Source organism: Halichoeres trimaculatus, unplaced genomic scaffold, assembly GCF_033239565.1.
Source record: "Halichoeres trimaculatus isolate MK-OKI-2021-1 unplaced genomic scaffold, fHalTri1.1 fHalTri1_scaffold_5, whole genome shotgun sequence".
Taxonomy (NCBI): domain Eukaryota; kingdom Metazoa; phylum Chordata; class Actinopteri; order Labriformes; family Labridae; genus Halichoeres; species Halichoeres trimaculatus.
This window is the reverse complement of record NW_027437183.1, coordinates 27,820,431-27,836,476: the sequence shown is the minus strand read 5'-3', so window position 1 is coordinate 27,836,476 and position 16,046 is coordinate 27,820,431. Positions and strand designations below refer to the sequence as shown.

General features: G+C 40.0%; 1 protein-coding gene across 18 annotated transcripts in view; it reads left to right on the top strand.

The window, feature by feature from the left end:
• Window positions 1-16,046, top strand: part of trpm3 (transient receptor potential cation channel, subfamily M, member 3) — a 157,128-nt gene that overhangs the window by 28,746 nt on the left and 112,336 nt on the right. The window lies entirely within an intron of this gene.

Genomic DNA, 16,046 nt, shown 5'->3' with positions numbered 1-16,046 from the left:
TAATGAGAGGATGCAAAGAAATTCTGATAAATCTTATATTTTATATCTGTGGGTGACTTCAAGTGTACTGGGTTCATAACCCAGAGGATGCAGCACAGGAATATCAAAGGTAAAGAGGGAAGATGTTTTCACAGTGTGGTTAAACTGCCAGCAGGATGCTTGGAGGGGAACATAAAGCTCTAGAAGTCAGAGGATGCGCATGAAGGGGAAGAGGAAAATGGAGCGGAGGAAAAGCAGAGGAATGATGTGGGAGAGCTGCATGATGAGCATGAGAAAAGAAAGCACTGTAACAGTGTCAAAGTTAGAGTGAAAAGAAAAGGTAAAGATTCACCGATTTTTGAGGCAGAATAGGAAAAAGAAAGGACAAACCAGTGGATCGATAAGAAATCAAATTGTGACAATAGATAATGAAGGTCCAGAGCTGGAAAGAGCAAAAAGGGAGGTGTGAAGAAAAAAGTGTAGAGACTGAGAGAAAGGGAGTAAGAGAGATGAAAGTGAGAGAATATCAAGGTAGACAGCATTTTATAGAGATGAATGAGCAGGAGTGAAAAATTAGAGATGACTGAAACGTTTAAGAAAGAGGTTCGTAGCATTCTTGAATCCAAGGGGTCAGGTGCTGAAACAATACACCTGAAGTTCAGTGGTGGTTATTGTGTTCCAGTTGGCTGAGTAAGTTCAGCTGAAAAGAGGAGGGTCGCATCGTGTGAGTCAATACTCATTTTCATCAGGGCACTTCCCTGCATGTGTGTTGATCAGCCTTTCTGCTTTCAGAGTTCCTTTATACGACGTGTTTACTGTCATTTCTAGCCATGCACCTCATCTTTATTCATTTATGGGCTTTATAAGCCAGTTACAGGCATTCTGTAAGAAAGGCTATTGTTGAAGGTCTCAAATGGCTTTTCTTCACACCCTTTGATCTGCCTTTATCAAAGTGTGTCACGCAACGGTGTCGCTGTGATGTTCAACTACACAACCTGAGTGCACTAGCTTACATGTCAGGAATTTGCATTTGTAAAGCCTGGTTTGATGAATATCATTGTAATCCTAAATTCAATGTGAAAATGGTGTGTGTGTGTGACAGTGTGTTTGTGTCCAAGAGCACACTTTGTGTGGTTGTAAATACAAGCTTCACTGCTTCAACTTTATACTATGATACACGTATGTGTTAAATACACCCATGGTGTTAAAGAAGGGAGACACTGTATATTGTCTTTCAAGAAGCGACATGTGCCTTAATTCACAGCTGAGCATGAGTAATCACTGCCTTTGAATAAGGTTTCATATTTTGTGTTACTTAGACCGTGTTAGTGTAATTGAATGTAAATGCTTCCCCTATTAGGTCGTCTTTTTATGCATTTGCGATGGAAAGACGTTCAAAGGGTGATGCAGCTCTGGCTCAGTGGCAGATTTGGTCATCTCTTGATTGCAAGGTCAGAGGCTCAATCCCAGGTCCAGCTTTCCATATGCTTGAGTGTCCTTTGGCAAGTCACTCAACCTCAATCATTGCTGCGCTTGAAGTTTACATTGCTTCTGCCTTTTATGATAGTGTAAATGTCCTGTGGAAGAGGAAAGCACATAAATAAAGCACACAGTCCATTGATCATTTACAGGTTGGGGTGTTTACTGTATTTTTCAAGATTGTGAAATACTTTATTGATCCTTGTGGGGAAATTGCTTAAATGCATATTTTAAGTTCGTACATTGGTAATTTGAGCTCTACAGGTAGTGAAGTCTGTAATTTTTCTTGTTTGAGGGAATGAGGATATTTAAAACAGCTTAATCTCTTTTTCAACCTTATGCCTTTGCATTTCCTACATCACTGTGACTGCTCAATAGGGGGTCGTTTGGCTTCTATGTTGCCGTTGCCTAGCAGCTGTTTACTCATAGTTTAATGGCTCTGATGCTAGGCATATTGCAAACATAACTTTCCTCACCCTAGCTATGAGACAAGTAGGCAGCATAAGTTTTACTTTCCTCTCCAAGCACTTCGAGCATCTTTAATTGACAATGTCACCAGATGAGACTTTTTAGATTAAGTGCTTTGACGCTGAATAAGTTATGACCTCTGTGGGCACATAACGTCATCAAAACACATTTTAATTAAAGCCAGGGCCCCAAGCTGTAAAAGGAAAATGTTTCCAAAAATATATTTTCCTAATGTGTCCAATCTTTGCTGTAAAGATTAAGGTCTTACCATCTTACAGTTTCCGTGTTTGAAGCAGGAACCTTGCCTGTGTGAGCACCCTGGATGTAGCTGCAGAGGATTATGGGTCCTGTAACAGTTCTTGTCGCCAATGAATCCTCCCAGGGAGACATCATGCTGCCGGTGTGAAATTATCCTAATAGGCCTGTCATTATTGTTAGAAATTTCTGCACAAGCAGCACTTTCCTCCCATGTCTCTCTAACCTATTACCTGCCTGCTGCTGCCAGCCCCATGCTTGTGTGTGCATGTGAGTGTGACTACAATTTATGGGCTGTCAGAGACGTTTCCTGTCTTCCTTGGGCAGGAAAATATGTCCAACAGATTGTGTGCACGTAGGTGTGTGCTTGTGTCTGTGCACATGCCTTTCTATCAGTATCTGCATTCAGAATGTAATGCTGCAGGAGTGAAAAAATGACTTCAGCAGTGTGGTCTGCACAGAGTGGGATAAACAGTTGCAACTGTACCAATTAACAACTTACTTTCATGTTTGCATACAGTCTCAAAACCACCTCACTGCCAGTATCCAGAGTTTCTATGATGCTTCATGCAGTCAATCAAAAAGCTATTATCAGTTGCACCATCTTCCTTACCCACCTCTATTAGCCTTAAGCTGACCTCATAACCAGCTAAAGCCTGTGTGTGCACCGTTATATATGCATGCGACCTGAAGCACGCTCAAATATTGATCATTTGAAGGTATCATTTTCACAGCGTGGGGCCCGGGGACTCATAACATTGATGTGAAATAGACTCTATTTGATGTCTTATCCATTAGAGAGCAGCAGCCCACACTGTGTGAAAGTGTGCCTGTGTGTGTGCAAATGTCCCTGTGTGCTGCCTTGAATGAAGTATTTCCCGTTTGGATGTGCAGGCTGCAGAACTGTTTGTGTTGAGGCTTCTGACAAATACTTGTTGTCTGCAGGGGCATTGGCACTACACTAACGTGGCTTTATCAATGACTCAAAACTGACAATTAATCAAGTTTGTCCTGGTGTTAGTTCAACACTTAATTGAATTCATTACAACACCTTCCTATTGGCCTTTAAAATGGCAAGCAATTTGTCAAGTGTCACTTAACTGGAGAGTAATAGCTCCGCATGACAGGGCTGGTGGAGGTATATTTCCCACATCACACCTGAAGAAGAAGGAGGGAGCACACGTGGGGTTTCACTCTGCTTCGTCTTTTATGTCCAGCCAAAAACAGTGTCGTCACACATTTCACAGTTCACAGTTCATCCCCTCTCCTAACAGTTTGCTGGGTATGGTTGACAGTGTAGATTTAATCAAAATGTTCCCTCTGTCAGAGCTCTTGTTCTTGAAATAATTGCATGCAACATTGACAGGAAGTTCATGCGTGAGAGGATTTTGTACAGAATCAGCAGGATTATGTGTAAATCAGGGAAACAACATTGGACAGATGGAAAAGAAAATCTCTTCTTTCATCCTTTGGCCACTTTCTCTCATAGTCACAGGAATTCAATTTTCCCTTGTGTACCTCCATTTTCTTCTGCTTTTAAAAAGGTGACAGCCTGGCTTTTATTTCTCATTTCGAGTGTGCGCTTTTTTTAAAATCTCACTTGGGATCATCATAAGTGAGATAACAGAAGTTGTTAAACTGCCTCCTCTCTATCAGCTTCGAGGGGATTTGTTTCTCATCTCCTCAGCCTTTTAGGAAATCAGAGAGTGTTAATACCTCTGCAGTGCAGTGCAGTAATTGTGTAAAGAAAATGCTGCATACAGTGAACACAGCAGTGATTCTTCTTTGGTTTCCTTCATGTAGTCCTTCAGTTAATGCTCAACCTTGTGTATTTATCTGCCATGTAATGACCACCTCACGTTCTCTTTGTTACTCTGTGTTTGTTTCTTTGCCTGTTTAATCCTTTGTCCTCAGTGATTGTGGAAAGCAGATAACAACCCATCTTCTGCACAATACATGGATGGCAGAATGTGGCTGCTGCTGCTAAGACATAAATACATCTCTCTTAGCTAAAAATACATTTGTGTTACATAAAAAGATTTGCTGTTGCAGTGATTTATATCATCTAGTTTAGCTGCAGGGATTGGATATCACATTACACACCAGTCTAACATAATGATATTCACAAGTCTCTTACTCACAATGTGAATTTTAACACCTAAAATATGCTGTTGAGCTCAGGATCAAAGTACATTCTGTCACCCATAGGTGGCACCACCCATTTTTCTATCAGCAGACGACAAATGGATTCAGGCGTTGGCAGCACAGAAGTAGTTTGGCAACTTCAAAAAGTAATAAAACGTGAGGATTGGTGTGGATAAATGTCTTGTTTATGTGTACACTGTTTCCTAGTTCATGTTGAACTTAGAGATAAAAGTTTTTAATCATTAGAAGTTAGATGTTTTTTTTAATTATTATTATCTGTTTACTCTGAAATAAGGTAGATCTGGTGTTTCAAATTATATCGATCTTACAGTACAAGAGCAGAAGTCTACAGTAATGCAGATCAGTGTCTCAGTATTTATCCTTCCTCATTCATTAACTTTGATATAATACGTCTTATTATTATTCAACTTGTAATCAGATGTTTATGATATGTTTAAGCTGCTGAAGTGTTGCAACTAATTTTTTTTGGAGGGCTAAGTTAAGTCTTTGCATTCATCCCCCTCTATTTAACAGATGCCTCGCCTCATTTACACATTCTGATAAATCATTAAGATTTGGACAGCAGAGACTGGTCTAATTAGCAGGCTCTCTAAACCCCCTGATTATCTGATGAAATTTTCCATGTCACAGGATAATGACGCCTCTAATGCTCTTGTTTCATTATTGTGCATACTGAATTTGTGAGAGTTCATGAGAAAACCCCAAGACAAGTCAGTATGTTTCAGAACACGAGTGTATGCTCCTGTTTTGCCCATGTGGGTGACCATAGAATCACTTTAGCACTGTATTGTATGAGAATAGAATAGAATAGAATAGAATAGTGCTTTACTGTCATTGTAACAAGGACAACAAAATTGAAGTCACAGCAGCAATCAAGAAAACAAAAGTAAGAAAGTGTATAGAAAGTGCAAAAAGCTCCATAAGAAAACAGATGATGACAGCTTGTCCATCATTGTCCAGTTCAGCCAGCCTCCACCTCCACAGGGTCCAGGACTGAGCTTCTTCAGTCATGCTCCATCTCTGTCTCCTGGATCCTGTCTGCTCACAGCAGGTGAAGCTCTTCCAATGTGGCGTTGGTGTCTGATGTTAGCTCAATTAGCCATGTCTGTGAATAGCACGATGCTACTCTGCCCTCTGGTATTCCCTCTTTTGCTGGGTTAGCACAGCTAGCTCGTCCATTTTATTGGAGATAGATTTTACCAATAACGATGGATGGAAGGACAGGTCCATGTCGTTACTTCTTAGCTCACACCTGAGAACCAGCACGTCGTCCTCACCTCCTTCTCCTCACCTTGTGAAAACATCAGGCCGTACACCAGTTAGCATTGACATGCTACAGGCTGCTAACAGCTGATTCCACACGTAAACAATGCAGCCATGGTTACATGTAGGATCTCCAGACAAACACAGGAGAAAATGCAGTAAAAATATCACTGAAGCCAAAAAAAGTTTGGTGTCCATGACCAACAAATGAACCATACAAAGTAATGATCAATTCCAAATATGAAGATTACGAAAAAGAGACAAAAAAATTACAAGAAACGGACAAAGAAAAGAGAGCTGCTGCAAAAGGCAGCCATAGCCAACAGAGTGGTGCCTAGCAAATTTAAAAAAAAAAAAAAAAAAAAAAAAAAATTAATTATCATATTATATTAATTATTATATTATTAAATTATATTTAATTTAACTAAGAAAAAATCAAAACTAACAAAAAAGATCAACAGGACGATGAAATGAGCACTGCTTTCATACACCAACATTAAAAATCATTATGTTGTGGATTATTCATGTTCAGATTGTGTGCAAAGAAAACAAAATGCTCTTCCCAAAACAGTTTCCACAGGCTGTTGATTATTACTTTTTAGCATGCATCCAAGGTCAGCCTTGTGTCTCCCAGATTCCCCTCACTCTTTTTTTTCTCAGTTTCTCCCACACTCACTGACAGATCACAGCATGCTGAGAACAAATGCTTCTTGAGTGTTGAATGAAACTGGAGGAAACAATGTTATATCACGCACATGCACGCCCAGGGGAGAGCCTTTTCGCCTCTCTTACTCCACTCACTAACTCACTCACTTAGGATGTGAACAGGCCTCAGAGCCACAGGATGTCTTTCTTGGACGTGTCTCAATCAAGCAAAAAACGACATATTTATGAGATTTCAATTAGAATAGTGTCTTACTAATGAGGCAAAACGAGAACATAAGCTGGCAATTAACACCTAATTCCTTTATTCTGTCACACAATGACTTTACATTTCCTGTTTGGCACGCTTCCACACATGATCATGGTAAGTACAACAAGCTGGTTGCAAATAAGATTCTTATGCACATACTGCAGGATGTATCTTAAGGAGAAAACCTGCCACTATACTTTTTGCAATCTTCGTTTATGAATAAATGAAACAGATGGCACAAAGTAATTCCATCTACCAGCCAGCTGCTGAAACATTTACTAGAATCGAAGCTGGAAAGACCTGTAGTCAGAATAAATGTATAATCTGACAACCACTGTCTTACTCTCTCAGTGGAAATTTCTCACAAGGTTGTGTGCAAACATCAGCAGCGCTCACACACATGCACAATGCAAATCCATCCACCCACAATGCACACCTTGTTGTTAAGGCAGTAGCATCCACTGCAATCATGAATCCTGAACACTGACCTATAACCTTCAGCTGTCAGGGGGGATGATGTGTTCTAGATGGAGGGTGATTTGTTAATGTGACAGCAAAGTAAGCCATAAACCCTATGATCGACCTCATGGACACTACACACTGCTGTATAAAGAGTATAGGGGGTACTGCGGGTGGTTACATTAAATATATCACTGTGCATATGTTATAAACAGATTATATGTTTAGTCTGTTAAATTGATTTTGCAGCTTTAAGCTTAGAGATTTTTCTGAAAACTCACTTGAAACAATTTGTTTGGGTGTTTTACTGTGTGACCTTACCTTTAAAGTATTCTAACACCATTAATTCAGAACATGCAAGCATGGCCGATAGGAAAACTCGAGGGAAACTGAACTTCAAAATCATGACTTAAGCTGGGTTTTAAACAGAACGTTTTAAACAGACCATTACAGGAAAGTATGAAATGAAAAGAATGCTTAGATGATTTTTTTGTTTGTTTTGTGTAGTATTCATGAAATGCACAGGGATTGAATCATTTTCCTGAACTGTTACAGTTGAAGCTTTCTGTGTTAGTGTGGAGACTTTTATGATTTTTGTTGAGAGTTTGGTCTTTGTGCATCCACCTTGTTAAGGATAGGGAATACTTAATTATGCATGGGACCTTAGCAGCTAATTTTCGGCTCAGCAAGGGTCAACAGTAAATCAATAAATCTGCCAACCAATACTTTCAATTTAATCACTGTCATATATAACTGTCATGCTCATTAGGTATGTAAAGGCAAGCTGAGGTGTGAGAGTAGAAAAGGGAAAATAATCAAATACTGATCTTGAGAGACCCATATATTAGAATTTCTGATCATTTGAAAGGATGTTTTTCGGCATGTATAAACAACGAAGCAGTTGTTTGTGTTGGACTGAAGCCAGCCAAAGTGGGAAGAAATGCAACCAGATCTGTTCAAGTTGTAAAATCAGCACCATGGACAGCGACCAGACAGACCCACAGCGCTCAGGCACTGAGGACAGAGAGATGAATGAGATTCATATTCAGGTCAGGCAGAGCTGTTAAAGCCAAAATACAAAAAAAAAGCTTATTACAGCTGTAACTTTGAATATCAGTTTACTTCAGCGATTGAAGATGTCACTCCAAATCTAAACAAATGTGTTTCAGTCGTACATGTTCTGTGTAATGAATATGTTCTTTGGGGCTGGTTAGATTTTGACACAGCATAATTTTTGTATCTCAGATGTTGTGTCATGCAAACCCAGAATCTTTCTAATGCAGTGACGTCTGTTTAAACCTCAGAAAACTCAGGGGAGTGGACGTTTTGGCATGCCCGTCTACTGTTGTTTGAGCATGTGTTAGCCTGTGAATAATTGATGCGGCCTTGGTAATTGTGTTGTCTGTTTGTGCCTGTGTAAAAAGGCTGAGTCATGATATCACTTCTCCTGATTTAAACCTGAAACTGAGAAGAGATGCAGTATACTGGCTGGCAAAACTTGTTGATTATCTTAAAATTTACAGAACACTTTTTTTCCTACCCAGCATGCCTTGTAGCTTGAGTTGAGATGCCATTTATCACTTACAAGAGACAGACTGATATTGTTTTTCCCTTTTGTGCATATTTGTGATTTATTATTTTCCTAGTTTGGCACGGCACACCATGGTATCTGTTGCATAATAAACAAATACAACTGTTTGGCCTTTCTCATTTCAAGACATCAAATAAAACAGAAAGTATTCTTTTATTAGTTTTTGTTCTCTCATTTGAGGGTTGCCCACACACAATGTTGATTCTGCCTCAGAGGTTTGAAGAGAAAACATTAATCATTGTTAAGATTTTACTCAATTTAAACTGTACACTCAAAAAAATCATTTTATAGAGATTGAATGCTTAAAGTGCAGAGTGAGCTTTGTTCTTGCTTATAATAGTTTTTACACCATGAAGCGCTCTCATATCTGACACTGTATGTGTTGTGTTAGTGGGCTGTTGTTGCAGTGTGACCACACAGTGAAAAGGAGTGAATAGAAAGCTTTTTTTTCCCAACGTGAGGAGTGTTGAAAGAGAAGACGAGTCTCCATGACGGGAAGAATCTTTAACAAAGAGCTTTGATCATAGGGAGCAGTGGAACAAAGAATTCACTCTTTCTGGCCGTCCTTCCTAACGTAACGTCTCATTTCATCACTTCATATTTATCTGTTACCTTCTCGGTGCTTCCCTCACTGCGTCAGATCCCATGACCATCAAAGTCGCTCTGATAATCCTCTCTATCTACTCCGTCTCATGTCACATCAGTCAGATGTAACGGCGCCGTCACAATCTTGTGTGGACTCAAAGAAACTGACCATTTTATGTTTGATTTATCACTGCCATCAGTCTGTCTGTTCTGGTTTGATGTGCTTTGATTGAACATTTGGAGTTCCTCTGTGAGATCAGATTCCATTTTTAAAGGAATAGTTCAAAAAATTTTACCCAGCTTTCTGAGAAATGATATTTAATGTAAACCATTCATGTCTCTTCAGTGTAAAGCGAGAAACACAGCCTACAGCATTTTCAGTCTGGTTACCCACCATTCTCCATCTATTGGCCACAGACATTTTTCCTGCATTTGATTTAATGATTTAAGGTCCAACAATAGATGCTTCAACCTTTTTTGAGCATTATACATACCAGATGCGGTTTAAGACAAAACTGGAAGCAGTGGTGACAGTAGATTAGCTGTAGTTTAACTTGAAACTGACTTCAACAGCTCCTGTGAACTTGACATTCACTGACTTGTTGAATTTAAAGTAGCAAGTTTACAGGGTTTCTCATAAAACCACAACACCGGGAGCTGACAGACACATTCCTGGTATCAAAGAAAATTGTTTTGGAGTTTTTAAACCAAAGAGAATCAAATCTGTGTGTGACGTTATTGCAGTGGCTCTACAATTTAGAAACTAGAGATAGACCGAGATGGATTTTTTTGGGCTGATACCGATACTGGTTATTAGTAGGCAAGGAGGCCAATAACCGATATATGAAGCCAATATTCATTTGCAGTCAAAGTGAAAATATCAACATAAAATTTTTAAACATTACAAACTCCAACACTTGACTGCATTTAATGCCTTCAAGCACATGTTTATTAAACAGCTACCAAGCTTGGCAGCATGTTTCATAAAGATAAATAAAAACTTAAAAAAATAAATTGCTTAAGTTTTCTACAGTAAATAAAGTTTTCCAAAATGTTCATGCAACTGCAATAAAACTGGACAGAATTGAGTTTGTGCTGCGTTTTACAGGCATGTAATGCAGTTGAATTAATTTTCTGTTTGATTTTAAATGTTTTGAACAACAACAACAAGAAGCATCAACGAGCAGCTCCTGAATGTCTGCAGTTTAAAACATTTCTTATCATTTTATCATTTTTTAAGAGGCAGAAAAACATATTCCTGTGGGTACTGATAAGAGGACTGATTTTTGTGTCTGTGGAAGTTAAAATACGCTCATAGACAGTAAGATAGTCTCAATGCTTATCGCGTTAGCCCATCAATTAGCAATATTGGCCTTTGAATTAAAAAAAAAGGCACTTGCCGATATGCCCCAAAATGCCAAATAATAATCAGCCCGGCCGAAAATTGGTCTATCCCTATTAGAAACATTCAGCTTGGACCCCATAGTTCTTGAATCTCTGGAAAGTACCAGAATACAGATAAAGCTGTTTCAAACACTACATCAATTACACCAGAGCCAGAGGTAGACCCTGGTTCTTTTGGGGGAAAACAACTTAAGGCTGGCATTGTTTTTCTTCTTCGACTTTCTGCTAGACAGTAAAAGCCTGTATTTTAAATGTCATATTATAATTTCCTTATTGTTCTTGCCTCATCTATCTAAATGAAGGAAAGAGATACACTGATGGGAAAAAATCCTTTGTCCAAGTCCTTATCCTGATTTATTTTGACAATTTGAACTTAGTGTGCCGTGCTGCTACTCTACACAGCAGTAATGGAACATCTACACACACACACACACACACACACACACACACACACACACACACACACACACACACACACACACACACACACACACACACACACACACACACACACACACACACACACACACTTTTGTCAATATCCCAATGATCCCTTCTGCCTCTATATACACTTATTTATATAAAGCCTTAAACATTTTTAGCGGAAATCAATGAGCAAGAGCTTTTCAAACAAACCAAGGTGCACTCAGGAGCATTTTCTTCTTTGTCTTGTCCTGTCTCCTGATGTCTTCTCAGATAGATGTCAAACCTGGCGGTCATTGTTTGCCTCTATAAAGCTTGGGTTCAAGGTTCCCTCCACTGCTTCACACTGTCTCTGTACTCTAATCTAGCTCTGTCTCTGTCCCTCTGTTGCTGGCTCTAAGTCGTTATCTGTCTCTACACCATCACTACCTCCTGCAGCTCTAACTTTGTTTTTGTTCCAGTCTCAGTGATCTCACCCAGGTCATTAGCTGTGATTGGTGGTTTCTTAAATCATACTGTGACAGTTTTACCTCCCCCAATAGTCTCATAGGAAATGCTTCTCAGTGTTTGCAGTGGTGGATTAACACACGCATACACACCTACAGTAACTGAAGCAGAAAACCAGGAATGCTGCACGACGGCACGAGATGGACACATTCACACATCCAACTCATCTATTTGCACACAACAACAACTTACTCTGTGAACAACCCACAAGCACAAACGTGCATGAAGGCATCTTAGTAAGGTAAACCAGAGAGGCAGTTTGACATTATTGTGTCTGTGTGCGTGACTGGGCTGCTTTCTCACCAGCTGAGGGTTGATATAATCGCTTTAGTAGAGATGTATTTCCTCTCCAGCAAAACAGATGAAATGGATTGGGAGTCTGGATGCAGTGGAGGAACCATGGTTAAAACAATACACACACATCCATGAGCAAAAGAAAAAAGACTAGAATAGAATAGAATAGAATAGAATAGAATAGAATAGAATAGAATAGAATAGAATAGCTTCTTCAGTCATGCTCCACCTCTGTCTCCTGGATCCTGTCTGCTCACAGCAGGTGAAGCTCTTCCAATGTGGCGTTGGTGTCTGATGTTAGCTTTGTTAGCCATGTCTGTGAATAGCATGATGCTACTCTGCCTTCAGGTATTCCCTCTGTTGCTGGGTTAGCACAGCTAGCTCATCCATCTTATTGGAGATAGATCTTACGTTCCCAATAACGATGGATAGAGGGACAGGTCCATGTCGTTACTTCTTAGCTCACACCTGAGAACCAGCACGTCGTCCAAACCTCCTTCTCCCACCTTGTGGGGAAACATCAGCCTTACACCAGTTAGCATTGACATGCTACAGTCTGCTAACAGCTGAGTTTACATGTAAACAATGCAGCCATGGTTACATGTAGGATCTCCAGACAAACACAGGAGAAAATGTAGTAAAAATATTGATGAAGCCACAAAAAGTTTGGTGTCCATGACCAACAAATGAGCCATGCAAAGTAATGATCCACTCCAAATACAAAGATTACGAAAAAGAGACAATAAAATTTCAAGAAAAGGACGAAGAAGAGAGAGCTGCAGCAAAAGGCAGCCATAGCTAACAGTTCGTCGCCTAGCAACAAAAAAACACGACAGGTGAACAACATTGCAGGTCTCTTATCATAGACATTTACGTTTAGCCTTTTTTGTTTTGATAACTAGAGAAGAATAGTTATGATTTCTTGTCGTGTGGCACCACAAGCCTCAAAAACATTAAGAGCATGTTTTCAAATTATCCTCTTTCATTTCCTTCCTTTTTCTGTCCTTTATCTCAGCCTTCATCTCCATGTTTCACGTCTCTTGCAAGCCTCTTTATTCATCTTTAGTCTTCTTAAAATGGGAGGAACAGCTATGAATCTACTGGTACATCTATAGGACAGCACCCTTGAGAGTCATACATGTTGCATTGAGTGTGTGCGCCTGCATTAGTCTCCCTGTGCTTTAGTATGGATGTTCCTCCATGCTGTGATGCAGCTGAACTGTGTGGAAGAATTCATGCAAGAGACGGGTGAAAACTGGGCTGAGAAATGGAGTGAGTGTCGAGGTGTAAAAGAATGTGAGAATAGACCGGTTTTATCAGTTAACTAAATAAGATATGCATGCGTGTGAGCTTTTTATGCGTTTTGGTGTTTGATTCTAATTTTGGGCAAGAGTGAGTTTGTGAGAAGCGATAAAGAGCCATGTGTGCATATGTGCCTGCGTGTGTGTGTCAGGGGGGAGCGTGTGGCGAGTGTGAGGGGCTGTAAATTGGATATCGGGACATGGAAAATGAAAGTGAACAGCATGGCCACACAGAGCTATTTTTGTCCTCTCATCCATCTCTCAGTCCTTCTCACGCTCTCTCAGTTCTGGGCTCCTCCCTCCCCCTTCTCCCCAACTTTCCTCTTTCCTTTTTTTTCTCTATCTGTGTCATCTCTCCCATTGTCCTTCTGTCCAATATATCTGATATATCTGTGGCTTTATCAACCCCAGCCAAACCAGTTACCTCACTCTCAATATCCTATCACTTATAGCCCGGTCGCACTTCCATCTTAGATGTGCGGTTACAGCCGCCACCCTGAAGGGATGAATGTCATTTTACATCTAAGAGTTTATTATAGCAGCGCTCAGCTTTGGCTCACAAAGTGCAGCTTGAACAACAGTCGGGGTATAATTATCTCAACAGTCATTGCTTAAATAATTCCCTTACACAGGTTTTTAAATGTCCTGTTTTTTTTTTTCCCACCAGATTCTGCCCATATTTATTGCATAATGTTTACTTTTGCAGTTTCCTTTTTTCAATAACATATTTTATCTGCCCTAAAGAAGCACCGTTGTCATACCCCTGAGGAGAAATCTTTGGAAAATTCTGCGATAGTTATGCAGGATTTACCTCCTCTCCTTTTCATCTTTACTATACAGAAGGCAGCTCAGTTATGGTGCATTTATCACAACCTCTAAAAATTCAATTTATGCCTCAGCTACAGTTAGAAAAGATTTTTTTATACGAGAGGAATCAGGGTCACTCTGGCCTGCCAAATAGGTCAGAGTTTATAGGACAGGAACAAAAATTATAATGAAACATAGTCACATGCTCCCTTATAGAAATGGTAAAGTATTCAATTTTTCTCAGAGCAACATCTTGGTGTATAGCTGCTAGCTCGCACTGTCTTCACAGTCTAACATCATATGCCAGTTCATTACTCTGTCAAGCTCTATGGTTATACCTCTGACATTTCCCATCTCCTACATTCAGTGGGATTTTCCAACACTTCGCCTCCCTCCAGCCAATCCAACAAAAGTGGCAGGACATCAAGAGGATTATACACTCTATGAGAACAACCAGAGTCTTAGGCTGCACTGCTCTCTTTGCCGGCATTTTAGTCTGATCCCAAAAGGCAGGAGAAAAGTAGGATTCCAGAGAGAGAGTGGGAGAGAGGGTTGGTAGGCTGAAAATAGAAAATGGAAGAAAATGACAGAAAACAATAAGTGGGGGAGAAAGAAACAAACAAAATGAGCTGAGATGAATGAATGAATGAATGAATGAATAAGTTGGCTAAAAGCAACTCTGAAAAATAGCATGGAGGGAGTGTGCGTAATGATGAATGTATGCCCGATGCTCTGTGGGATTGTTGGCAGGTGCTGTGGCACTGAGCACCACCCCCAGTCCTGCCAGCAACCTTATGTAATGAGGCTTTATCCCTGTCACTCCATGAGGGCGAGAGGTACAGCAGCACATTGACTTCCTCTTCTATGAGAGCTATGAAGAAATATTGAGCTGGAAATCATTAAAGGTGCCCACAACTTTGTGGCTTTTTCCTCGGTTTTCCAAAAGCTTCTTTGACATCGGTTGTGTGCACTTGACCCTTGATGTCTCTTCAGTTCTAGTGGCTGGTTTGTTAATATGCTAACTAGCGCAGAGTAGTGACCACACTGACTTTCAACAGATTGAGTTTGAAATGAGGTTTTCTTTGTAAACGTTTGTCCTTGGCTCATACCAATAGCACAGTGCAAGTTGTTTGATCAGAAATAAGCAAAGGCTGACTACAAAACCCTTACTATGCTCATGTTCAGTTGAGTGTGAAATTACAAATGTGAGCTCATCTTCTCGTCCTTTGTCCCATTATTCTACATTCTTAATGTGTGAATTTTGCTTGGACTTAGCATAAAAATGTTGCAAGAAGTCAAGTTTGAATCGTGTTTTTGAAGTATTTTTTTCGATTCCCAGCTTGGCCGGTGAGCCTTTCTGTGTGGAGTTCGCATGTTCTCCCTGTGCATGTTCTCCGGCTTCCTCCCACAGCCCAAAAACATGCTCATCAGGTTAATTGAGCACTCTTAATTGTCTCTTGGTGTGAGTGTGCGCTTGGATGGTTGTCTGTCTATGTGTCAACCCTGTGATTGACTGGCGACCAGTCCAGAGTGTACCCTGCCTCTCGCCCAATGACAGCTGGGATAGGCTCCAGCCACCCGTGACCCCGAACAGGATTAGAGGTTCAGAAAATGAATGAATGAATGAATGAATGAAATATTTTAGAGGCTGGCTCAAAAAAGCCATGAACAAAACTGATCATGGAAAATTTTAGACTTCTAAATAATATAATGGATGCATTGGTTTGATGGATGGTGATCAGTACAGACACATAATTTGCTGTAATGATCTCAAAGTGAAAACAAACTTGTGTTTGTATTTTCACACTGTTCAAATAAAGAGTGTCCTGGTCACCATATGTTTAACAATGCTCTTTGATGCTTTATGCAGCTGAGGCTTCAAAGTAAAGTATTACTAAATATCTTTTCAGACTCTTACAGATAAACTCTGCTGTACAAGATCATCAGGAAAACCGAAGAAACAAATGAGAAACGTCTTACATAAAATATTTTCTTTGTGTACTCAGGCCTAAAAGTTTCTGTTTATGGCAGTGTTGAGCTGATTTATACTAAAACATACAGTGAGACTGATTTTCTTTGGTACCTCACACAACCCAACTCAAAGATAAGACAAGCTATCCCTTTAATGAGACCGTGACTTTGAGATTTTGCC